At 41.0% G+C, this 12,514-nt stretch overlaps 1 protein-coding gene across 5 annotated transcripts in view; it reads left to right on the plus strand.

Moving 5' to 3' along the window:
• The window catches only part of POC1B (POC1 centriolar protein B), a 107,418-nt gene that overhangs the window by 6,779 nt on the left and 88,125 nt on the right, over window positions 1–12,514 (plus strand). Inside the window, exon 1 of one of the 5 annotated variants that reach the window (XM_019918529.3) lies at window positions 6,690–6,708. The exons of the other annotated variants lie outside the window; for them this stretch is intronic. The gene's annotated coding sequence lies outside the window, so the exon portion shown is untranslated. Of the gene's footprint in view, window positions 1–6,689; window positions 6,709–12,514 lie in introns of those variants that run through there. 5 annotated transcript variants of the gene reach the window in all.

The raw sequence follows: 12,514 nt of genomic DNA on the forward strand, positions 1-12,514 counted from the left end.
TGCCTCTCCCTGGCCTGAAACACTGCCTGAGCATCACCAGCCCAAGGACTCCGCTTTGTATATCAGATGTCTTATAGCCACGTTTAGGATATGTGTAGTCAAGCTAAACATATTTTCACTGATCTTTTTTTTTATGTACAGTTTAAAACGTTACTATAAATATATGTTATAATCTTCCTAATAATGAGTAATATAATCTTGCTAGTAAGTTTCTAAATGACTGCAACCCTATGCAGATCATTTCATCTCTCTGTGTTTCAGTTTCATGAACGTTAGAAAACACTGGAAAATCCGTAGAGACAATATTAGTGGCTTCCAGGGCCTGGGGGAGGCAGGAATAGAGAATGATTGCTAATGAGGATGGGTTTTTTGGAGGGTGTGGTGATGGTGATGAGAATGTTCTGGAATTAGTGACGGTGGTTGTACAACTTTGGGCAAAACACTGAATTGTACACTTTAAAAGGGTGAATTTGTGGTATGTGAATTGTATCTCAATTAAAAAAAAAGTTCAGGGGAGAAAAAGAGGCTGGAGAATTTCATGTGTCTCAGAAAAGATTGCTCTTTTCTCTGTCCCTCTGTGCATAGTAGACTTTAAAACAGGCCAGCAGTATTTATTGTTGATACTTGAGTCATGCTGTAATTCAGCAGAATTAAGGAAGTTAGATAAATATGTGAATCTCCGAGCTTCATATGAGGGTGCAGGTGGAAACCAGTTTGTATTGGAGTTTTTTCTTAAGATTTCAAAAAAACCTCAATCCTTTTGAACAGGAGGTAGAGATTATTATAAAAGGTGAAACGAGTTCCCAGAGTATATAATTGTCTGTGGCAGAACTGAAGACTAGAGAACTCCTTCTAACTTGCTAGTTAGTAGTCAGATACTACTTTTCCTTTTGTGCCCAACTTGATCATTTCCCAGGCTGGCTGGGAAGGGATGTCTGCTGCAGGCCAGCAGTGTCCTCAGCTGTCTGATCATCATTCTAACCCATTTATTTACACTTATCTAATCCTCTTCATAAAAGGAATAGGAGGTACTCTATTTACTTAGTACTCTTTTTTTTTTTTCTTTAAAGTTCTGCTATGTGTCAGGTGCTGTCTTATGCTTGGGTGTACATACAGAGATGTACAAAACAGGTGTGCTTCTTATGATGGTATGAAGAATTCACAGTCCAGTGATAGAGACAGATATTAACAAGTACACATACAAATCATGTGCAGATACAACTTGAAACTGGAAAACAACCAAATGCTGTGAAGAAAAGGAACAGGTTTCTTTGAGGGATGAAAACTGGGGCAAAGTACTTAAGTTTATGGGGTCAAAGAACATTTCTCCGTGGAAGTTAGATTTAGCTCAAGACCTGAAGGAGGAGCTAGCTAGGCAAAGACTAGAGACAGAATAGAATAAGCAAAAATCAAGGGTGGGAAAGAGCTTGTCCTTGATCAAGGAAATAAAAGAAGGCCAGAATGGGTAGAGCCTGTAAACAAATGAAGAAAGAGAGCTTTGGGAGGTGAAATTGCAGGGGGAGGCCGAGGCAGCTTGAGTTGTCTTTGGAGGCTATAGTGGGTTAAACGGCGACCCCCCAAAAGATATGTCCATGTCCTAATCCCTGGAACTTGTAAATGTGACTTTATTTGAAAGAAAAGGTCTTTGCAGATGTAATCAAGGATCTTGAGCAGGGATCCTCCTGAACTATCTGGGTGGGCCCTAAAATGAGACATACAGAGGAGATAAGAGGAGGAGGCCACGTGAAGTCAGAGATCGAAATGATAGAGCCACTGGCCAAGGAGCTCCTGGAGGCGCCAGAAGCTGGAAAAGGCAAGGAATGAAATCCCTAGAGCCTTTAGAGGGAGTGTGATCCTGCCAACACCTTGATTTTGGACTTCTGGCCTCCAGAACCGTGAGAGAATAAATTTCTGTTGCTTTAAGCCTCCAAGCTTTTGGTAATTTGTTATGGCAGCCACAGGAAACTAAGAGGGCATGTTTTAGGCTTTTGTTCTGAGAGTCATGGAAATTTGTTGAAGGATTTTAAATGAGGGAATGATCCAATATGATTTATACCTCAAAAAGATCACTCTGGTTACCACGTGGAGATTGGACCACTGTGAGTAGAGAAATCAGTTAGGAGCTATTATATCAGCAGGAGATGATGGTGGTTCAGACTAGGATGGTGGTCTTCAAACTCGGTGATAGCCTGGGAAAGAGAAATTTGGGAGTTACTAGCATACAAATGGTATTTAAAGTCATGGGAATAGATGAGGTCACCTGGGAAAAACATAGAACAATGAGGGCAAATGGTCCATTTCTGAGTCCTAAGGCTCTCCAACCTTTGGATCAGAAGAGGAAATGACAAAAGAATCAAAGAAGGAATAGTCGGAAAAATAGGAGGGGAACCCATTATAGTAAGGTATTATGAAAGCCAAGGTGTAGATACAGTGGAGTAAAAATGTAGAAGAGAGAGAAGAAGATATTAAATAGTCATTAGAAAGAGTGGGGAAGGGAACTATTATAGAATTGAGCACCACTGGGTAGTGTGGAAGATCCGTGTGCAATTAGCGATCATGAATTTATAGTATTTCCAGTCTTCCTGGGAGTGTGTCTAGCAATTCTCACTGGCACAGATACAGTCTCAGAAAAGGCAGAGCGACTGGGATTTTGCCAGAGGAATTTGAAGGAAGGAGGAAAAGTCAAAGGATTGAATATATGTGTAAGAAGGGGTTTATAATTTGGATAAGGAGAGAAGTGAGGATTATAAATCAGATAGTGAAATGAAGATAGTGATAGAGAGCCTCAGTGGAGAACATAGGTCAATGGATTGGAGTTCTGGATGAGTTAGAAGCTCATCCAGAAAAGAAGCTATAAGAAAAGCATGTTGTCAAAGGGTAGTGGGTTTCATTTAGCAATCAGGGAAGTGTTGGTTCTGCTGGCGGCAAAATCCAGGGTTTGACCATGGAATGGGCTGCTGAGGAAGCATGGAAGAAAAGGTCTTTGGAGAGGCCTGGTTGTCCCTTTAGTCTGAAATATTCTTCACCACCTCACTCTGGTTGGCTGGCTCCTTCCTGTGCTTCACGCCTCCACTTAAAATGCCACTGATTACTCCATCTGAATAAAGTATTCTATGCCCATGAAAAATTCTCATGTGACATCCTGCTTTATCGTTCATGTCTCTTAGCACAATTTAAAGTGATATGCTTGCCTGCTAATTGACTTGTTTCCCTCTTCTCTGCTTAAATTTAAGCCTATACCAGGGCTCCCTGTTTTACAAATAAAGTAGTTCAGCACAAAGAGGCACATGGACAAGTGCTGGCAAGATAATCATTGGTCTTTGCTTTGGGTGTTATCATGGCTAAAGCAGATTTTGCTGGGAGAACGGTGATAGGTGTACTGTTCACATGGCTTTGGAGAAAGATATTTTCTTCCATTAAGATCCTGTGTCTGAGATGCAGTATAGATTTTAGCACTTGAAAATGCTGCCCGAGTCAAGAGCTCTCCTGCAATTTTCAGATAAGTTTGTGACCTGCCAGCATATTTGATTTTGCATTTATTGAAATGTTCATTAAAACAATGCGTCTACTGAAACCCAAAGAAGTTACTTAAATGAAATAAAGCTTCACACAAACTTAAATTTAAAAAAAAAATTAAGCTCCCTATTCAGAGATTTTTGCCTGTATCGTTACTTAGGACTCTCCCCACCCCGCCCACCATGCCTTACATGTGGTAGGGGTGAGATATCTGTTGAATGAACTAATAATACCAGGAGTTAGAACGGAGAGAAAGACCTGAAGCGTGAAAGAGAAAATGATTGTTGCTTGAAAGGGCTGCAGGGAACTTGATGTCCCCGAGCAGAGTCAAAGTGTAAGTAGGTTAGTAGGAGGAGGGACTTTCAGAGAGGAGGATGTGTATACAAGAGGGATCATGTAGTGGGTGTTTCTCTGGCCTGTGGTAGCTTTGGGGAAGGAGAGCAGGCATGGGTACCAGGGTCAGCTAAGGGGCTATCTGGAGCATTATGGGAGAGAGTGCAGGGTAATTGATGACCAGAGAGGCTGAAGGCTTAAATTCCTGGTCATGACTGGAGGAAACAGCATGAAGCATGGTGGATTTATACTCAGTAGCCTCTTGGAAGGTGGTGAGCTCTTGGGTTTCACAGGATGAGTTGGAAGGTGATCAGAGAGGAGAGGATGGGAAAAAATGACCACCTGTGAAATACCATCCCTCTTTATGCAGACAGAAACTGGAAGTTGAGTAACTTTGCTGAGGCGGTATAGCTAGTAAGCAGCAGAGCTTGGGTGAGCCTGACTTCCAGTCGGCCTCTGGAGCCACACTCTTTTCCATTAGGGCAGTTTTCCAGAGGGGCACACTTAAGTTTATACAAATGTTAGAAGAGTTTAAGAGCATTTTCATGTGACGTGCACAATCTGAGCTGCACTTTAGAAGTTTCCATTTAAAACGATATATTTTAACATTGATGTTGTCACCTTTTCCTCTTTTTGTGTTCAAGGTTACCCTGTCATTGATTCATTCCCTATTTAATCTGTGGGACGTTTGTAGAGTAAATGACAGTATAGGACAAGTTTATATCTCCTTTTTCTTTCTGAATAGAGGCAGAATGAAATTGTGAATTTTTAAGTTATTTTCCTCACAGTGAAACTATAATTAAAGTTTGCCAGAAATTCTTTTTCTATTCTGGTTCTTGATGGCAACCTGTGTAGCAGATTTACTTAAGTTCCTCCTACTGTTATAGTTTTAAAAATTGCTCCCAAGCGCTAAAGTAAGCTCGGGTACACACTGAGAGGCAGTAGCAGAGTGCAGTATTTCTCAGATGTCCACATATATCAGAATGGACTGAGAAAGTGATCAAAAGTTCAGATTCCTGGGTTTTACTCCAGAGAATGTAACTTACTAGAAATACACGTTTTTCACAAGGTCCCCAAGTAATTCCAATGGGGATAATCAGTAAATCCCCAGAGCTTCTCCAGGCACTGGATTCTTGGTTAAATGCCCCGGCTGTGGAGTCTGATAGACCCAGTTAAACACGGAGCTCTACTCCTTTCAACGTGCGTGACTCTGGGCAAGTTACTTCACCTCACCAAGGCTCATTTCCTCATCTGTAAAAAAGGGATAATAATGGTCACCTACCTCGTTGTGAGGATTATGTAAAAGGATGTTTACCAAGTTCTTAAAAGTACTCGGCCCACAGTGACAACTCGAGAAGGGTTTGTGTTAAGATTGTCACCCCTCATCGAGATACAGAATTTGAATACGTTAAATTTCTCCACATTGTCATTACTAAAGATTATTCTTAAAGCAGTCACAACTCCTTTGAGACTCTGCTTACACCAGCAAGCTAACTACTTAGTGTCAGCTAGCAAGAAAATTATTCCCTCATTCAGACAGGAATTTTAAGTCAGTGCCATCACTTAATTATACTATTACATAGTGCTTGGATTGTACAAACAATTCTGAAAGTATTAGATAGGGTATTAAAGTTTATCTAGTTACGGTTAGAATATTATCTTTTTATTGTGCAACCATCTCCCTTCTGTCTGGGTTTATGGATGTGTATGCCTGGGGATTACATTTTATTTTTCTTTTCTTAAAAATACTTATAGTTGGGCTTCCCTGGTGGCGCAGTGGTTGAGAGTCCACCTGCCGATGCAGGGGACGCAGGTTCGTGCCCCAGTCTGGGAGGATCCCACATGCCGTGGAGCGGCTGGGCCCGTGAGCCATGGCCGCTAAGCCTGCGCGTCCGGAGCCTGTGCTCCGCAACAGGAGAGGCCACAACAGTGAGAGGCCCGCGTACCGCAAAAAAAAAAATACTTACAGTGAACTCCTTCTCTTAGATTTCCTTAGAAGATTTCCTTGTTTATATTTTCCTGAAGAAGGTGGTCCAGTGTTTCTGTTGTGAACCAAAGACCACCATGAACCTGGAAATGCAACAGAAAGTACAAAATCATGGTGCCCTCAAACTAGAGAGCTGAGTTTCATTCTGGTAGTGGGTTTTAAAGCAGAACATAATGAGGGTAGGAAATATATTGAGGGACTTCTGCAATAATTGAAAAATTCAAGAATTTCTATATAGAGGTGATTGAGTTATTAGGACTCTCTTGATTATGGAATGAAAAGGCCTAAGAGGAATATAATCCAAATTTATAAAGTTGTGAAAGATACTATATTATGAACATGGACCTTTTTAGTAAATTCTAAAATATGTACTCTTTGACCCATCAATAATTCATTTGGGCATTTATCACAGTGTTATTTTGCATATGTCAGAAATGACACATGTACATTGCAGCATCATTTGTAAACAACCTAAATAGGGTAGACTGCTTAGATAAATTAAGGTATAGCTACACCATAGAATACTATGCAGCTATTAAAAAGACTAAGGCCAACTTCTGCCTCCAGACACGATAGTAACTGGTAACCAAACTTGCCCTCCAGCTGAAAACAACTGTAAAATGAGACAGAATATATGAGGCAACTGTTTTCGGGCATTGAGCAAACAGGGAATGTAAACCGGTGATCCTTGCGAGAAGGAAACACCTTCTTGCAACGAAGGTGAGCTCCTCCCTACTTGGCTTTCTCCCCGGGGGCACTCTTCCTGCTGCACAGCAGAGGTGGAGCAAAGCGGAGCAGAGGTCTTAGTTCTTCTGCCTGTGTCCGGGCTGAATGCGTGTGGCAGGGTTCCTGAGAAGCTGCTGCTGAGTGGGGTACGTGGCCTCAGATGTCTGTGGGGCCTGCTGCAGTTTTGGCTGAGGTGCAAGTTGAGAGAGTGTGAGGTCTAGCGGAGACCCCTTCCTGCCGGGCTGAAAGAGGAGTGGTGAGCCCAGTGACCATGCCGGGCTAGAGCGCTCCAGCTCTAGCTCAGACAAAGGGGAGATCTTGCCCAGCATCTCAGGCGAGACACCAGGGAGGCCAGGCCTTAGGCATCAGGACCACATCTGAAATAAAGGGCATGCCCGAAAACTAAATTTAAAACTGAAGTAGATTTGCTCTAATAAAGAATAAAACCAAGGCTGGCAAGATCAAAAGGAGTAAAACTGCACCCTGAACTCTAGTTAGTAGCACCGCTTTTTGCAGGGGTGTGGGTTAGTGATTCTGAAACCGTTTGCGTGCTCTAGACTTGAACAAAAATATATTGAGTGTAACGTGAGCCAGATTTTTTACTGTGGGGGAAGAGAGTTATAAATGTAAGAAGAGGGAGGGCTGGAATGTATTTGGTGCTGTTAGATGGAATTAGAGTTATCAATATGAACTCATGGTTTTTAATATCTTTATCTTCATTTCTACATATTGATAGATACAGCTTTCTATTTATATCTGCTTTCTTAGTTCTGCCTGCTGAGATTTCTATTTATACCTTATTTCTTAGTTCTGTTAGCTGTCACAGCAGTAGCAATGAGCAAACATAGTTTCCAGATCTTGGTTTCTAAATACCACTCTCTATTAAGAGGAATCAGAGCTTCTTGGGGAGAAAAGACCTATTCCGGGGCTGGAGCAGGGAAAGTACATCTTGGAACATCTTGTAATTCTAGAAGTAAGGAAGTATTCAAAATGATGGACACATATCAGAAGGACACAGAGGCCAGCTTTAAGGGGCTCTTACTAGCCAAATCTGGAACAATATGAGTCAAAATAAATAATGATAGCTTTGAATTATAACCCACTGAGTAAAATAATCTGAGTTCACACTGATACGAACAAGTATCTGAATAAGTAGATAAGTGGAGAAAAAGAGAAGATTCTTCCTTAAAGTAACAAATTAACAAATTAAACATTAGTTCATTAATTAAACATTAATTAGTAAACCATAGGAAGAATAATGGGTTGGAAAATCATTGAAGGATGCTAAAATTAGTGGGTGATGGACTTCCCTAGTGGCACAGTGGTTGAAAATCCGCCCACCAATGCAGGAGACACGGGTTCAAGCCCTGGTCCGGGAAGATCCCACATGCCGCGGAGCAACTAAGCCTGTGCGCCACAACTGCTGAAGCCCACGTGCCTAGAGCCCATGCTCCGCAACACACAAGAGAAGCCACCGCAATGAGAAGCCCACATACCGCAAAGAAGAGTAGCCCCCGGTCTCCGTGACTAGAGACAGCCCTCTCACAGCAACAAAGACCTTACGCAGCCAAAAATAAATAAATTAATTAATTAAAATTAGTGGGTGACAGTTTATTGAGGAAGAGGATATTTATATAGTTTACAGTATCTCCCGAAAAAATACTAATTAATTACAAAGTGGAAAAATACTAACTTTACAAGGCAAAAACTACCTAAGCCAAGTGATCAAAGTTAATCTCACCAGTACTGGGACAGATACCAAGCGTACCCTGATATGATGCACTGATAAGGGCACAACATAATTTTTGTGGTGTTCTTGTCAAAAGTGTATATCCTGAATCTAATGGCAAGGAAACAACAGGAAAAAAACAAACTCATTAAAAAAGATCAGATTTGTGATTACCAGAGGCAGTGGTGGGGGAAGGGGGATTTGGATGGAGGTCGTCAGAAGGTACAAGCCTCCAGATGTAAGGTAAATAAGTACTAGGGGTGTATAACTATAATTGACACTGCTGTACGTTGTATATAAAAGCTGTTAAGAGAGTAAACTCTTAAGAGTTCTCATCATGAGGAAAAATATTCTTTTCCCTATTTCATTACTGGATCTCTATGAGATGGTGGATGTTCACTAAACTTACTGTGGTCATCATTTGATGTGTGTAAGTCAAATCACTATGCTGTACACCGTAAACTTATACAGTGCTGTATGTCAATTATATCTCAATAAAAATGGAAGAAAAAAATCCAGAAAAAAAAGTAATTTGACACACATATTTGCTTAAACACACGGGAGGATACTCAAGGAAATGAGTATCCTCTCTCCTATGTGCTTAAACAAATATGTTAACTATGCCTCTAGGAAGGGAAACCAGGTGGCCAAGGGCTGGAAGGAAATTTGGTAAATACTCTTGTAATACTAGAATTCTGCATCATATACATTTATTACCGTTAGAAAAGATAATTTAACAACAAATGCAATAATTGGGAGGCAGTACCATCTCTTTCCAGAAAAAGGTATTCCTCGCAAAGCAAACCTCCAGTTAACTGTAGTTGATTTTGGTTAAATCAATGAGAGAGCTCGGGTTGAGGAAAGAAAGTTATTGCTACTTAAGGTGACGCAATAACTGTTGGCCTTTTGGACATTAGGGAGAGCAAACCATTAGTATGCTCTTTGTTGTCACCTCCAGAGACCTGACACTGGCCTAGGTGACTGTGGACTTTGTTCTTTCTTTTGTCCTAATGAGGATTTCTTGAAACAATAGATTATTGTTTTAAAATATAAATACTTTTTTTTTAAATGGGTAGATTTAATGGTTAAATTTTTAACTTCCTCCCTTTGATAGTTTATCTTAAAATAGATGAGTCAGATGACGATTAGGTACAAGCTTTGACATTTTAAATGATGTGGTAATGTTTATAGAGGGTGTGGTTCACTAGAAATGTATGAAAGCAAATTCCAGGTTGACACTGTACAACATTGACACCAATAATCAAACACCTTTTATTATTGTGGTATTAGGGTTTGGTGGCGCAGGGTTAAGGAAGTAAGGAGGGAAATTCAGTGTTGGTTTTCAGAGTTTCCAATAAGAATGCATTCATGGGCTTTTTGTAGATTGTTAGTCTTTTTTTCTGTTTTCTTGAAATTTGGAAGAAAAAGTAGAGTGTACCCTGAGCCACACAGTTGTAATTGGGACATCCCTGCTTCTAGTGTTTCATAATTATTAGGGCTTGGAAATGCCACCTTGCTGTAAGGTTTTGCTGTCCTTTAAACCACGCGTTCATCCTGCCCTCTCATCACTTCTCTTTAGCGGATCTCAGGCTGAGATGTTGCTTTAATGTAGCCATCAACTCTAAATTTATGATTTTTGAGCATCTACTCTGCTTAAGATGTCCTTTTCCTTTTCTGACAAAATATGTAAAGGCTCAAGTCCTGTGGCACCTTCTCAGTTAAGTGTCATGTTCTCATTCCTCTGGCTCTGCCCTCTGCCCCTCTCCCCCACCCAGCCCATGCCACCCCTAATCAATTGTTGCTTCACCATGATCCTATAATAACATTTTTTCTGGTCCTTGTCATATTAAACATTAGTGACCCTGTAAACCTTCAGTGAGTTCATGGATCAATTGTGTATTAACTCCCTCCACTGCCTCCCTCCCATTTTCTCCTCCACCCACACCATTCCAGCTTTGATCCCACCACTTCACTGAAACAAATCTTGTTGCCAAGCCAACGTTTGATCCTCGGGCCTAGGGCTGGCTTCTTGGGCAAATGACCTGTATCGTTGCGTAGGTCTCATACTTGGTTTAATGCTCTGCTATCATGGTCTTGAAATTCTTAATGATTTCCCACAAGGGCCTCCACATTTACACTGGACCCCCCAAATTATGTAGCTGGTCGTGTTCAGGCCTGATCTTAACCAGATCTCTTCAAAGCACTTCACACAGCCCGTCAGCCTCTTGGAACACATCCTGAATTCCTGGACACCAGTCTCCTTGCCCCCTCCCCCTCCATTTATGGCTCCTTCCTGTCTCTCCCTTCTCTCCAGGTTAAGTATCTGCACCCTCTTCTTTATCTAGACTCACTGCCTGAGTGATCCCATCCAGTTTCCAGTCTTTAATGTATTATCTACACTGTTGCTGCAGACAGTAACACAAATTAAAACGACAGTAATAATAGCTACATTTGAGCGTTTTCTATGTGCCACGCATGTCTTCTGAGTATTATTTCACTTAATACTTTAAATGCCTTAATTTCATTAAATCTCTCTAAGATTTACCTGGGTGCGCACGCCAAAAGCTGGGCACCTTTGTTTCTTTTCTTTCTTTCCCCTTCACATCTAATGTGTTTGCAAGCCTTGTGGACTCCCGTCTTTATGATATATCTTGGTTTTGACTGCTTCTACTATTTCCATAGCCTTCAGCCTAGTCCAAACCACCACCTTCTGGCCGGATTATTACAATAGCCTCCTGAGTGATTTCCTTCTTCCTGCTGTGCATACTCCACACAACAGCCAGAGTGAGATTTTTTGTTCGTTTCGTCTAAACATTTTATTAAAGTGTAAGATATGTACCACAATTGGACAGCTTGCAGAATTTCCACAACTGTGACATGCCCATTTTGCCAACATCCAGAGTGAGAAGCCCTCTTGTGCTCCCTTCTAGCCACTGTCCTCCCTTCCTACCACCCACATGATCTCTATGCTGACTTCTCACTCCATAGATTAGTTTTGCTGCTTCTTGAACTTCGTATAAATGAAATTTAATTACACGTTAGGTGCACGGTATGAATATACCACAGCTTTTGTATCCGTTTTACTTTGATGGACAGTTGGGTTTCTAGTTTTGGTCTTCTTTGAATAGTACTTCCACAACATTATTGTACATGTCTTCTGCTAAACATGCATAAGAATTTCTGTAGGTATATACCTAGGCGTCAAATTCTGAGTCAGATGGTAAGTGTACATTCAGCTTCAACAGATTTCAAAACAATTTTCCAAGGGTGCTTAAAACGACCACCATTATTTGAGAGCTCCACTTGTTACACATACTCACCAAGATTTGGTACTATTTATCTCTTTTATTGTAGCCATTCTAATGAGAGTGTAGTGATATCTTATTGTGGTTTTAATTTGCACTTTCCTAGTGACTAATGGATTTGAGCACCTTTTCATATGTTTATCGGCCATTTGCATAGCCTCCTTTATGAAGTGCCTGTTTAAGCCCTTTGCCTATGTATTTGCCTGTCGTATTTTACTGCCTTTCCTTATTGATTTGTAGGATTCTTTATATATTCTTTATTATATGTTGGATAAATGTATTGTAAATATCTTTTTCGTCTCTGTGGCTTGCGTTTTCACTTGCTTGGCGGTATCTTTCAATGAGCAAAATTTCTTAATTTTAGTGTAGTACAAATTATCATTCTTTTCTTTTAGTAATTTTAGTAATTTAGTCATTTTCCGGTATTATCTAAGCAATCGTTGCCTACCCCAATGGCCATGAAGATATTCCCCTAAGTTCTCTCCTAAAAGCTTATTGTTTTACCGATCACATTTAGATCCGCAATCCATGCGGAATTACTTTTGTGTACAGTATAGTGTAGAAGTCAAGGTACATTTTTTTTCCTTGTGAATACCCAGTGGACCCAACGTCATTTTTGCAAAGATCATCGTTTTCTCACTGTCAGAGCGGCAGTTTTCTTAAATCAGATCACAAGGTCCTCCTGCTTATAATCCTTCAGTGGCTGAGAACTAAATACACACCTCTCACCATGGCTCCTTGCTGGCATCAGCTTCTCTCTGGGCTTCCATCCCTTGTTCTCTTTTTCTCCCCTCCCCTGTGGACATGCTGGTCTCCTTGCTGTTCCTCAGGTTGACAAGTGCATGGCTGTCTCAGGCCCTCACATGTGGAGCCCTCCTGCCCAGAGTGCTCTTTCTTCACGTCTTAGCCTGGATCACT

The sequence above is a fragment of the Tursiops truncatus genome, chromosome 11 (assembly GCF_011762595.2).
Source record: "Tursiops truncatus isolate mTurTru1 chromosome 11, mTurTru1.mat.Y, whole genome shotgun sequence".
Classification (NCBI taxonomy): Eukaryota; Metazoa; Chordata; class Mammalia; order Artiodactyla; family Delphinidae; genus Tursiops; species Tursiops truncatus.